We start from the raw sequence: 12728 nt of genomic DNA, 5'->3' as shown, positions 1-12728 counted from the left end.
TAATTATACAAAAAAATTGTTGGGTTATCAGAGAAGAGACACTTTGCAGATGGGAAGTTGAATGCAAAGGAGTGCTGGTGGCCAAAGAGGAGAACGGTCTGATATAGCAGTCAATATCTTATTATCTAAGTACTGGAAAATGGAGTGGAACATTTCACTGAGGATTTATTATGGAATGGCTGGTGAAATTCCTGCCCACACCAAGCAAGCTAGCCATATGGATGGTTTGACTTCAGAATCTTTGTGCATTCTCGTCGCGCAGCTGCAATGAAGACCAACGAGGAACAACCCACAATCTGCACAAAACTTACACAAATTCTGCGGCCTGATGAAATGATGCGAATCAATCAAATTTAAACAAGGAGCACAATGTCAAATTACTTCTAGTAGCCATGAAGAGGGAAGGACTATGCAGTCCACACAGCAGTGGAACAGCGCAGGGACATGATGGAGCACTAAGGGAAGGAACTCACAGCTCTTTCCCTCCAGCCAACATTAGGTACAGGAGTCTTTGCAGAGTAGGCAATGACAGGAATCCTTCCAAAGGCAAGTCTAGGATTTCAGGTGTGGAAGGAGACACTGGCAACACCCTCCCTCTCTAAACCAGCTTGTATTTTGGAGGGTGGGTGAAATCAGGCAACTGTCCCTTTCCCTGCAAACTTGGAAGTGAGGGCATGGGAGTCAATATTTGATATCTATCTCCTCCAAGACAGCACTAGGATTGCAGAGGAGTGGAGGACTTGCTGTTCAGGGAAGTTTTTAATGTGTGACATTTTAATGTGTTTTTAATCATTGTTGGAAGCCGCCCAGAGTGGCTGGGGAAACCCAGCCAGATGGGCAGGGTACAAATAATAAAATATTATTATTAGTATTATTGCTATTTCATTTCTCTTCAAGTAATCCTAGCCAATCAGGGATCACATGCTGAATGCGATGTGATGCTGTGACGCCAGATGTACGTAGCTATTAGCTGATTCACTGTATGTAAATGAAGTCCATTTGGATGGAGAGGAATGCTTCCTACAGAGGTCACATGGGTGACCCTAGTCAGCCAGGGATCACAAGATCATGAAACTCACAACTGTCTGCAAAACTGACAATTTAAAGGACTGAATAAGATTTTGTAAGATTTTCACAAAACAGGTCCCCTTAGGCATTAGTTACATTGAAATCCACAGGAGCCGTGTGATTTCCATTAGTTCCATTAAGTGAGCCTCGCACCGTTCCCCCTTAAAATATTCCTAAAAAGGTGCACTTTTGGTTGAGTTAAATTTTAGACTTTAAAATATACGAGTGCAAGAACAGCCATCAGGTTTCAAGAGGCACTTAAAAGCTGCTCTCTGCGTTGGCCTTCAGCTGTAGGAAATACATTTCACAGCGAGAGAAAAGCCCCTTCTGTGAGCGGAGGAGAAGCGATGCATTTGGGACTCTGCAAAAATGATGAGCTGCATGAAAATCCCATCTGATGTTTAGACTGATTAGTTATTCAATATTTCTCCATGCCAGTGTGCATGAAGTTCAGCTTCCACCCCCCCCTTTCCTTGGGAGAATGGGGAAAGGTTTCGTATTGTAACAGACAAGGCATTGTCAATTAAGTATCACCTTCAATTTCCTTGTTTATGATCCTGTGGCTACTAAGCATCAATAATTTCTGCCCTCCAAGTTGTCACGGGGAAGATTGATTGTGCATGTCATTCTTGATATGAAGACATTTAAATGAAATCACACCCTTCTGTCTATATCAACCTGGCTTTCTGCAAAGCAAAAACAACTCTATCCACTTACAAATGGACAACTTGCAGAGGGAAAAGAGGCAATTCCTTTAAGCATATCCCCTTTGTATGCGTGGTGCGTGTTTTATTTGGCTTAAGAGATGGAAATGTGGACCTGGGAGTCTCTCATTAAAATTTTGCGTGTGTGTTGAACACATACAGTGGAGTTTGGCTGCCACCATTTCCCCAACGTTAGTCCATGCCATACAGTTTGCAAGATGATGATGGTGAGATGCTGATACTGCTACTACTATTATTATTACTACTAGTAATAATCATACCTGTCTTACAGGGTTATTGTAAGGAGTACTAAGATAAATAGTAAGTTCCTCCTCACCACAATGTATTAGGGTATCACCGCGCACCTCAAATTCTGACTCTATACAGACATTTGCTCCTGCGCTTTGACCGTATGGCAGTGCAGTCTCTTTAAAATATATATATATAATTTTTCTTAAATTTTCTATTTTACAATTTCAAATACACATTTTACATCCTTAAGATCTCAGTGACTTCACTGCTTCTCTTTCCATGGTTCATTTTACATATCTTAAATCCCTGCATATTTTACAAAAAAAAACAACAACCACCCTATACCAATTGGTTTTCCATCATTGCATCCATCAAAAATTATTTACACTGTTCAGTTTATCTAAATGCTGTCAGCATTTTCAGCTTTACACAATTATTTTCCATATATTCAATAAACTTTTTCCAATCATCTTTAAATGTATGTCGTTCTTATTGTAAATAATAGGGCCAATATGTGTTTAGACGGTTAAGTGTCAAGCTAGACACTAGATTTTAGGTACAGTGGTACCTCAGGTTAAGAACTTAATTCGTTCCGGAGGTCCATTCTTAACCTGAAACCGTTCTTAACCTGAGGTACCACTTTAGCTAATGAGGCCTCCCATTGCCGTTGCACCACTGCTGAGCGATTTCTGTTCTCATCCTGAAGCAAACTTCTTAACCTGAGTTACTATTTCTGGGTTAGCGGAGTCTGTAACCTGAAGCATATGTAACCTGAAGCGTATGTAACCCGAGGTACCACTGTAGGTTTCACATGTCTTGCAACACATGCCTTACAACACCCAACAATAGCTCCCCTCCCAATGCGAATGTGTAAAAGTGTTTGGGTGAATGGTGTGAATTTTTCATTGGGGCTGGTAGAGTCCTAGATTAACTTTCAGTTTAGCCTCATCATGTTAAACTGCCAGTAGTCCTTTTGTACATGCATCTAGGGGATTGTTGGAATGGGCAATTCTCTGTAGGCCAGGCATGTCCAAAGTCCATTTTGGGGGCCTAATCTGGCCCACCGGTCAGTTTAATCTGGCCCCTGTGGCAGTTTATTTCCTGGGGTAAAGTCCTAAAAAAACCTCCACCCCACAACTTCAATCCTTAAAGAAGCTCAACAACTTCAACCCTAAATAAAAGGCCAACAACTTCAATCCTAAAAAAAGATCAACAACTTTGGTTGGCCCTCATGGCCCTTCATTTCATCAAATCTGGCCCTCTTTGAAAAAAGTTTGGAGACCACTGCTATAGGTGTAGGTCAACTGAGATACGAGTTTTTGGTTCTAAAAAAATGTCTTGGGGTACTCTCATTTTCTTACTCATATTGAAATACTGCCCCTCAATGAAGCCAAACTTAGATTCACAAAATATTTAGGGGTATGCGTACCCCTGTGTCCCCCCCCAGAAAAAAAGCACTGGATACGGGTATGTTTAGTGGGTGTGGATATTGTAAGTGTCGTCCCATTTTATGGACTTTGCAATTTTATCCGTATTTATATTTTATAATTTATATTATTTAATTTTGTTTGATTTATCTGTGAACTTTTTCTGAAAAGAAGTACACAGCCACTTGAAATGAAACCAAAATATTATTTTCAGCACTTTTTATTTCTTCAGGCGATGATATTTTTAGCTGGCTGAAGGTTTTTATTCTTCTTAATTTTACTGGATTGTTTCCAACGCAGTGCATGGGGAGTTCTGCTCACGCAACAGGACTTCCCCCTTTGTCTCCTCTGTCCCAACACACCCTCAAAATCTGCTTCAGAGCATCCGCCAACCCTCTGGAGCAGACTCTGAGGGTGCACTGGGTGGGTGGGGGCTGCAGAGGAGAAAAGAGGTGGAGAGACCCCCACTTCGCAAATGGAAATCTGCTGTTCTGGTGGAATACAACTCCTTGTGTTGTTGGATAAACCCCTTGTACTGTTAGTTGAGTTTTAGCATTTCTTTGTATACTGGCCTGAAATGAATTGCAACCCGAAGTGCAGTTTATAAAAACTTAAAAACAAAATTAAAGAAATGAAATAGTTTCCATGGACAAATCTAGAAAGCAGCTAGTTTGGGGGCTTCTGGCTTTGTTCACCGAAGACAGGGCTCAGCAACCTTTTTCAGCAGGGGGCCGGTCCACTGTCCCTCAGACCATGTGGGGGGCTGGACTATATTTTGATTTTTTTTTGAATGAATTCCTATGCCCCACAAATAACCCAGAGATGCATTTTAAATAAAAGGACACATTCTACTCATGTAAAAACACGCTGATTCCTGGATCGTCCGTGGGCTGGATTTAGAAGGCGATTGGGCCACACCCGGCCCCTGGGACTTAGGTTGCCTACCCCTGACCCAAGACATTTTGTTCAGCTTTCTGAGGTGGCAAAGAAATTCAGGGTGAAGTGGTCTCAATCAAATTCTCAGTGCAGCTAAGCACCAGGCATCAGATGAATTTGTATGCTGAATCAGGTAATTATGGATTTCAGTACGATCACTACAGAGGGATGGCTATTGCTTTTTCAAAGATGATCTATCTGGCTGCTTCTGGAAACACAAAATTGTGCATGAATACTGGACTTGACCTAACACAGCCTGGCAGTCCTTATGTGTTAACTATCATTGCTAAGAGCTATTAATAGAGCTCTATGTTTTGCCCCCAACTCTTTTTATAGAGTCATCAAAGGTAGTGGCTATCATATGTTGTACTAGTGAACAAGCTACCGTATTTTTTGCTCTATAAGACGCAGTTTCCCCCTCCTTAAAAAGTAAGGGGAAATGTGTCTGCGTCTTATGGAGCGAATGCAGGCATCGCAGCTATCCCAGAAGCCTGAACACCAAGAGGGATTGCTACGCTGTTCTGGCTTCTGGGATTCCGAATATTTTTTTTTCTTGTTTTCCTCCTCCAAAAACTAGGTGTGTCTTATGGTCTGGTGCGTCTTATAGAGCAAAAAATACAGTAAGTCTTCTGCAATAGTACTTTTGTCTGCATTGAACCTACCACCAATCCAGTGAAGTGGGTGATCATCAACTCCAGTATTACAATACAGCGAGAAAAATGTTTCTCCACTTTCTCCATGCCACGCATCATTTTATAAAACATCCCCTTTATCCCACCCCTCATTTGCCACTAGTTATTTCCTGAACTGAAAGCTACAAACGCCTTTGCCTTTCTTTGTAGGGAAGGGGCTTCTCAGCCTTGATTATTCCGGTTGCCCCTTTCTGCACCTTTTCCAGTTTTTTATTCTCTCTTTCGCCTCTCCGTGCCTCACATGCCATCTCCCTCTTGGCGTCTTCCTTCCTCGCACCACCCCCCAACAGATTAAAGGTCATCATGGTTTTTATTCCAAAAATGAATGAATCTCAGTACAATGTAATCCCAAATCTAGATTCCTGACCCTGTTGTTTTATGAGATCTGGGGCCTCCCTCCTTTCAGACCTGGATTCCTCTGACTTCTTTGACACGCTTCACTAGAGCTAATAGCTTCCTATTACCAGTTACAATTTAGCATCTGAGCTAGGAGCTGGAGGAAGAAGGGGGGGGGGAGAGAGAGAAGAGTGTAAATTATACGGCATTGCGGTGAACAAAGGTTTTATTTCTCCTGAGCACAACTCTTTGATAGGAAAACGGGGGAGACAAATGTGTTGCTAATTTAATTAAGTAGTATGAGATTGCAAGGTCTGCAGATGCCATTTAGGGCTGGATTAATCAAGAGCAGGTGATGAAAATGAATAGTCACACATAATGTTAGCATTTTTAACAATCCGACACAGTCTAATGGAATCAAGTGTCAGTTAACAACAGGGCTCAGTTTTGCTTGCTAATCCAAATTTATCTCCACTTTCTCTCTGCACATCCATGAGAATCAAAAACTCGACACTCGTGCTCCTTCCCATACATTTATCTGGGGCAACCTTAGCTATTTTTAATGTTTGCACAATATCAGGGTCTCCCCCATGCCCCACCCCAGTCTTAAGCCTGAAAGGACAACATTGAATATGAAGTCATCTCAGAAAGTAATGCATTAATATGCAGTAAATTTAGCACACAGCACATTCTGTGTAGGTCAAGAGGGAAGAGTGGGGGTCAGGGCAGATCCCTTTGGTTGAAGACCAGATTTTGGATGGAAAGGTACCTCCAGTTTATTCCCACTCCGCACCACAAAGCTTTTGAAATTGTGAAGATATGAATCCATTGAGATTGTCTTGAGTGCATATGTCGAATCCAGACGACATTAATCCCAAACCTTTGCATCACTATGTTTTACTTGCTGTGGAGGTCTGTTGGCGACTGTGTGTGCAATCACATGTCTCCATCCCCTCCTAGACCCTGCCTGCCCCTGCTGTCTGAAGAACCTGGTGAAACTGGAGTCTGTCCATTTCAACAGCCTTACGGGGAAGGGAAGAGGATCTCAGGATGTGAAGTAGGAAGCCTGGCCCCCAGACCATATCCAAACTGCCCCGTTGCGGCATAACTGAAAAACAACACGCTACCTTATGCTTGTTGGAAACAGCTGTGATAAAGGTGCCTTCACAGTTGCCTTTGCATTGCCTACAGCTGTTCCTGGTGGGGAATAGCCTGGTGAACCAAAGCTGTGCCCTAGTTGTCCTTGGCCCAGCCCAATATTACCTCTGTTTCTTTCCGCAGTAGCTCACTGCACTCATTTTAGGGCCGCTACTGCTACTATCAGATTCAATTATTACAAACCTATTCTACCCACAGAGCTTCGTCTGTTTCTGGGAGTCATTTATCATCTCTTAAGCCATGACTTTCCCAGGTGGCCCTCAGCGTTAGGCACACCATGCTGAATTCCGTGGTCCAATACATCAGTGACTTAGCATTCTTGAGTAGAATAATTGCTGTTGATCTTCACTGGTTTGAGCTACTATTGACCGCATTCTGTTCCACAGTATTCGCTATCTCAATGCAGCCCAGGGGTCGGCAAGGTTTACTGGCCATGGGCCGGATCACTCCCATGGAGATGGTCTGTGAGCTGGTCTGGCGCAGCACGGCGCCGGAAATCGCTTCTGCACATGCCCAGATGCCAAAAAACATGCCTGTGCAGAAGCAGGTTTTGACATCTGGACATGCTCAGATGCAATTTCCGGTATCTGCATATTTCCGGTGTCGCTTGGCGAGTGCCCGCACCTCGCTGCACCGGTTTAGCAAAGCGCGTGGGGGACTCGCCGAGTGGGCAGCTCGGTTCAGGGTGGCTTGTGGGCCAGTAAAATGGTCTTCATGGGCCGTATCCAGCCCAACCAGACCCCTGATGTAGCCCTTAGTGAGAGGTAGAATGTCACAAATTAATGAGTGTAATGACCAGTGATTCTCATTTTTCCCCCCTCTGGGCCACACTTTCAGAATAAAAATCTGCTTTCACCACACCATTTTTTTTATAGAAATATTCAATCCTAGTTGTGTTTTCCAATGTATTACTTGATGCTCTTGCTCTCATTTTGAAAAATGAAGAAGTGTGCATGCACATGAAAGCTTATACCCAGAACTAACTTAGTTGGTCTCTAAGGTGCTGCAGGACTATTTTTTAATTTTTTATTTCGACTGTGTCAGACCCACATGGCCACCTGCCTGAATCATTTTGAAAAGATATCTATCCATATTCTGCAAATTAAAAAAACAAAGAACTATACTAGTTTGTCCTGGAATCTTCTCACTACACTTGCTATCGTCTCCTGCCACACCATTGTGGCTCACCACACCCTTGGAGAACCACTGGTTTAGACAAACTTATAAATGTATGCAAGCCCAGATAACTGGGAGTAGTATAATGGAGGGTTAACTATATTTTTTTTTAAACCTGCTATTGAATTGCCTCAGTAGCCCTGCATATTTTCAGTCAGAGTCTGTTCTTCCTTTGTCGGATGTGGCTATTAAGTCCATTAGCAAATATACATGTATTTAAAATAATCATTAGATATATTTTAAACCTCTCAAAAGACTGAAAAGAAACAGACAATGCCAATTAATGTTTCCACTGAAAATGTAAATAAATGGTGCAATATGCCCAGTGTCTTTGCTAGCCTCATTTACCTGAGTAACAACAGAAAAAGGGCCTTAATTGCTGTGAATGCTGTTAAGAGTTTGTGTATATATCCAAAGAAAAACTGACAACATTGCAATGCCTCTACTGGTGAACGCATCGCCTTTTCTTTTCCTTTAAGGAAAACTTAGTCACATGATCACCCTGCACGACATCACAAATCTCCCATCTCTGTTTTGTTGGTCTTATATGCATGAATAATTTTCCCAGTGCTTGTTTGTAGCACAGCCAGAGAGAGAGAGAATTACTCCCTCACAATCTCTTGTTGTCCTCAATCAGCATTCTGTTGGCTTGAGCTGGCTTACAACGGTGTAAAGACATCGGTGGCATGTGTTATAATATATTGAGCATTGTCCTCTTGAAGAACGCACGAAAGAAAGAACATTGTTCAACCAGGGAGCAATTCATTGGGTTTTTCCCAGAAACTCTTGGGTCAAGTTTTTATAGGCCTATTTGATTTTCAAATTCTTTTTCCTCCCCTTTTTCCTCACAGTGCGCCATAGTGTCCAAACTTGTCTACATTTACTTCTCATGTTTTGTGCATGGTAGATGTCCTTTAAAAAGAGTATCTCGAATAAGTCTTTATTCTTGTTTTGTTGGCTCTTCTTCTGTGTTTTCATGAACTCTGGCCCCGGCCATGGCAACTGCAAGAAAAATGTTAACATTGATTGACAGGATTGAAAAAGCCTCCGTCCCTATCCGCATTTCAAACACTTTGAGAACAATGGGGTTTGGTGTGATTGAATTAATGAGATAGCGCAGACTGTCAAAAGAGCACACATACTTTACATAAACCTGATTATCTTTACATGGCAGAAATGGAAAAGAGAGAGAGAGAAGAAGCAGGGAGTAGAGGGTTGGCTTTCAGTCTTACCTCCAAAGGAGCCATCAAAGTGGATGCCCGGGCACAGGGAGTGATGTGCTGACTTGGTTGGCCTTTCTCTCCCCAACTGAGCCTGCTTAGCATACATCAGCCATGGTCTTTAACAAGTCTATTCAGGAAACTAGGCCTCAAACAACACTCTTTTCACTGCTCAGCACCTCTCTTGCTGATTCCCCTCCCCTCCCAGGAGCCATTGTTTAACTTGAACTAAGCATACATTCCAACAATTAGACCTGATCTGGCTCCTCCTGCCCTAACTTAACCCCCAGAGACTGAGATCACTCATGACTATAACACACATTTAAAGAGGTGAGCCCCAGCTGGTGCTTCCTTTAAGGAGCAGAAGAATAGTGGGAAGAAGGCTGGAGAGAAAACATCTTTCCATGAGCAGCTTCAAATTATATTGGGCTCCTCTGGGAAATGTCTCAGCCACCGTCAGGTTCTAGGGGTGCAAACAGAAAGAACGCCACGCCACCAGCTTTTAAATGGTGGCAGAATGGCTAATGTTTGCTTTCAAAATGGTGACCCATGCAACAAGTAGCTGTGGCCCATGAAACTGTCCGTCAGTTGTGTCTGTCTACCGTTTGTTGTCTGTCTGAGACTGTAAAACCGAGTGGGTTGTCGAGAACTTGGCAGGTGAACTGGGTTTGGCTAAATCAGACACAGGTTCTGTAGGCCTGCCTTAAAGTTTGAATATATTTGTACAATTTCCAAGCAAGTAGAATGACATTTACTCATGCAATGGAACTTCTCTTCTGATTTTCTGCTTGTGGTGATGCCTTGTTACCATATGCAAGTCTCTGCTTTATACTGTTTAGTTAATTTGTCTTACTTTTTATATCCCGTCTTCCCCCCAAGGCACCTAATACAGTGTACATGGTGATTTGCTTACTGTAATATTCATATCCAATGAGTAAAATCATTGCCTGTTCCACTGCCATGCATCCCTGTGATCAGGCACATGTGAAGACCAGCAGAACACCTGCTGAATCAGATCAAGGGTCCATATTGGCTATTAATCTGCCTCCCACAATGGCCTGCCGAAACCATTTGGGAAGCTTACAAGCAGGCCATGATATGATGTCAAAGGTTTGTTGGTGTGGATTAATCTGTGAGGGCTGCAACCATTAAATGATGAACATTGGTAAGACAACCAGCCTCCATGCTTTTGCTCAGTTGATTGGTTGGTAGCACCAAATATTTTCTAAGAGGGCTCTAAGCACATAGGCCAGGACTGAGAGTGGGGAAGTGGACAATTTGATCTGTAGGAACCAGCAGCCTGGAAATCAATACTTTATCACCTGCCAATATTGTATTCAGATCAAGCTGCTCTTTAAAACACAGAGGAAGCCAGTAAAAAGTTGGTAACTCTAGCGAGATTTTGACAGACATTTTCTTTCGGATCACCCTATCCTGTTAGAATCCTGGGACGTGGGTGGCGCTGTGGGTAAAAGCCTCAGCTCCTAGGTCTTGCCAATCGAAAGGTCGGCGGTTCGAATCCCCGCGGCGGGGTGTGCTCCCGTCGTTTGGTCCCAGTGCCTGCCAACCTAGCAGTTCGAAAGCACCCCCGGGTGCAAGTAGATAAATAGAGACCGCTTACTGGCGGGAAGGTAAACGGCGTTCCATATGCTGCGCTGGCTCGCCAGATGCGGCTTTGTCACACTGGCCACGTGACCCGGAAGTGTCTGCGGACAGCGCTGGCCCCCGGCCTCTTGAGTGAGATGGGCGCACAACCCTAGAGTCTGTCAAGACTGGCCCGTACGGGAAGGGGTACCTTTACCTTTACCTATCCTGTTAGAAAGAATAAAAGTGTTATTTCAAGTGTAGATATGAGTGTATCTGCATAGGATGAGATCATGTCTAAATTAAAAAATGCTGCTTGCACCAACTAAGTAATTTTGCCTGTTTGATGTTTACTTTCCTGTGTGAGATATCAGCCTTTATTTGAGATTTGGCAGCACTAACAACTTGCAGGAGTTTTCTTTATCGCAGGGGTGGTTTTCTTTGCCACTTTGCTTTCTGAGAAGAGCATTCTTCGCACAACAAACCCAGTATCCTCGAGTAACCGGAAATCATTAATAATTATAATTATCACTAGTGGCGCAAGAACAGGGGGCGCTTTGAGGCTGGCACAATGTCCTGGCCAAATATGTTTGACTGGATGAAAAACATTTACGGAGATTAACACCCGCCGAGCTTGGTCGCTGGTGGGTTGTCGCAGATTAATGGAAATGTGCGACAACAGCCAGCGACATTAGCAAAGCCTTTATCTTGGAGGCTCATAAATATTCTTCTACACCTCTGCTAACACCCATGTTTCAGACTTCCCCCACCCCCAAGAAAGAATTAAGATAGCTAACTCCATGCTTATTGTTAGTATTATGCAAACTTGGTTCAGGTCTCCCACCGCCTGCCCCTCCCCCTTGTCTGGACCTCTCTTGCTCTGGGGATACTAATTTTTTAAAAAGAAGGTAATGCAGCTATCATCTTTCTAAGGACTGGAAATACTTGCTTATACTATACTATTTGAAGAAGGGTTTCTCCCCTCTTCCCCCAGTAATGAAATAGTGGGCTGAACCCAAAGACTGTTCTGTTAGGGGAAACATTTCACTTTTGGGGAACACAGAAAGAGCTTTCAGTGGGAGGGTGATAAGCTTCTTATTAATGTATAAATGTCCATTCTTGGGTATGTTCAGATATGTGCAGTTTCCCTACGGGAGCATGTATGCCATGGTAACTTTTAAAAATATCATCAGACCCATTGCCCTCATCTGCAACTAGGGAGAGTGAGTTCTGCAGTCCAGGTTCCTGGAGGTCAATGGCTCAAGTTGAAATCTGAAGTGCAAAGCGTGTCCTCCCTAAAAGAGGGCACGTGTTGTGGTGAGACCTGGAGACTGACCTTCTTGTTGTGGGTGGGTTTATTGGACAGCCACAACACCCGACTGGTAGGTCCCTCGTTGCTGGGTTTAATCTGGCCAATGGGGGGGGGGTTGTCTCAATGGATCGAGGGACCTATAAATACCTATGCACGTGACCCAGAGCGTCCTCTTTCGGCTCGTGCCTTTGGAACACCCGCCCACCTCTCCCTATATTTAGGGCATTTTGTGATTGACCTTGCTATGCCATTATGTGTCATCTGTCATTGGGACAGGGGCATGGCAGGAATTTCCCCCACTTGCCTGATTGGCTGTTGCCATTTTGGTTTCGCCTGCCACGTAGCAAATCATCACAATTTGTAAGGTTGCGGATAGGCACTGGTTCAGGTGATAGGGATGGGGGAATGGTCTCGCTATCCCTATGTGAAGTGTATTCTGTTAAAGGAATCCAGGGACTCAACTTGGTTTGGTCAACCCCTGAGAGGGGGTTGTGCCCATGCCTGAGTTCAGGGCAGCATCTGGGGAGTGAACAGAGTCTGTTCCCAGGCTTTCCACCTGCCTCAGGTGTTCACCCTTGGCTGACCTAGGATAGAGCTCTGGGTCAGCGCTGCCTGCAAGGGTGCAGGGACCTAGTCGAACCAGAGCCTATGCAACCACTCACTTGCTGTAATCAATAAAGTTGTGGCCTAAATTCTGCCAAAAACCAAACTAAAATTTGAGTCAAATGTGTTTTTATTTAGGGGGGAGGTCTCTGGGTCTGAACATGCAAAAAGCTGAAGTCCCTGATCTGTTGACAAAGAAAAAGAAGACCAAGCCTTCTAGTATTTCTACTAACACTGTGCCAAATTTTCACCTCTGAATA

This window comes from Podarcis bocagei (assembly GCF_964188305.1).
Source record: "Podarcis bocagei genome assembly, chromosome: 8".
Classification (NCBI taxonomy): Eukaryota; Metazoa; Chordata; class Lepidosauria; order Squamata; family Lacertidae; genus Podarcis; species Podarcis bocagei.
Note: the sequence above shows the minus strand (reverse complement) of the source record.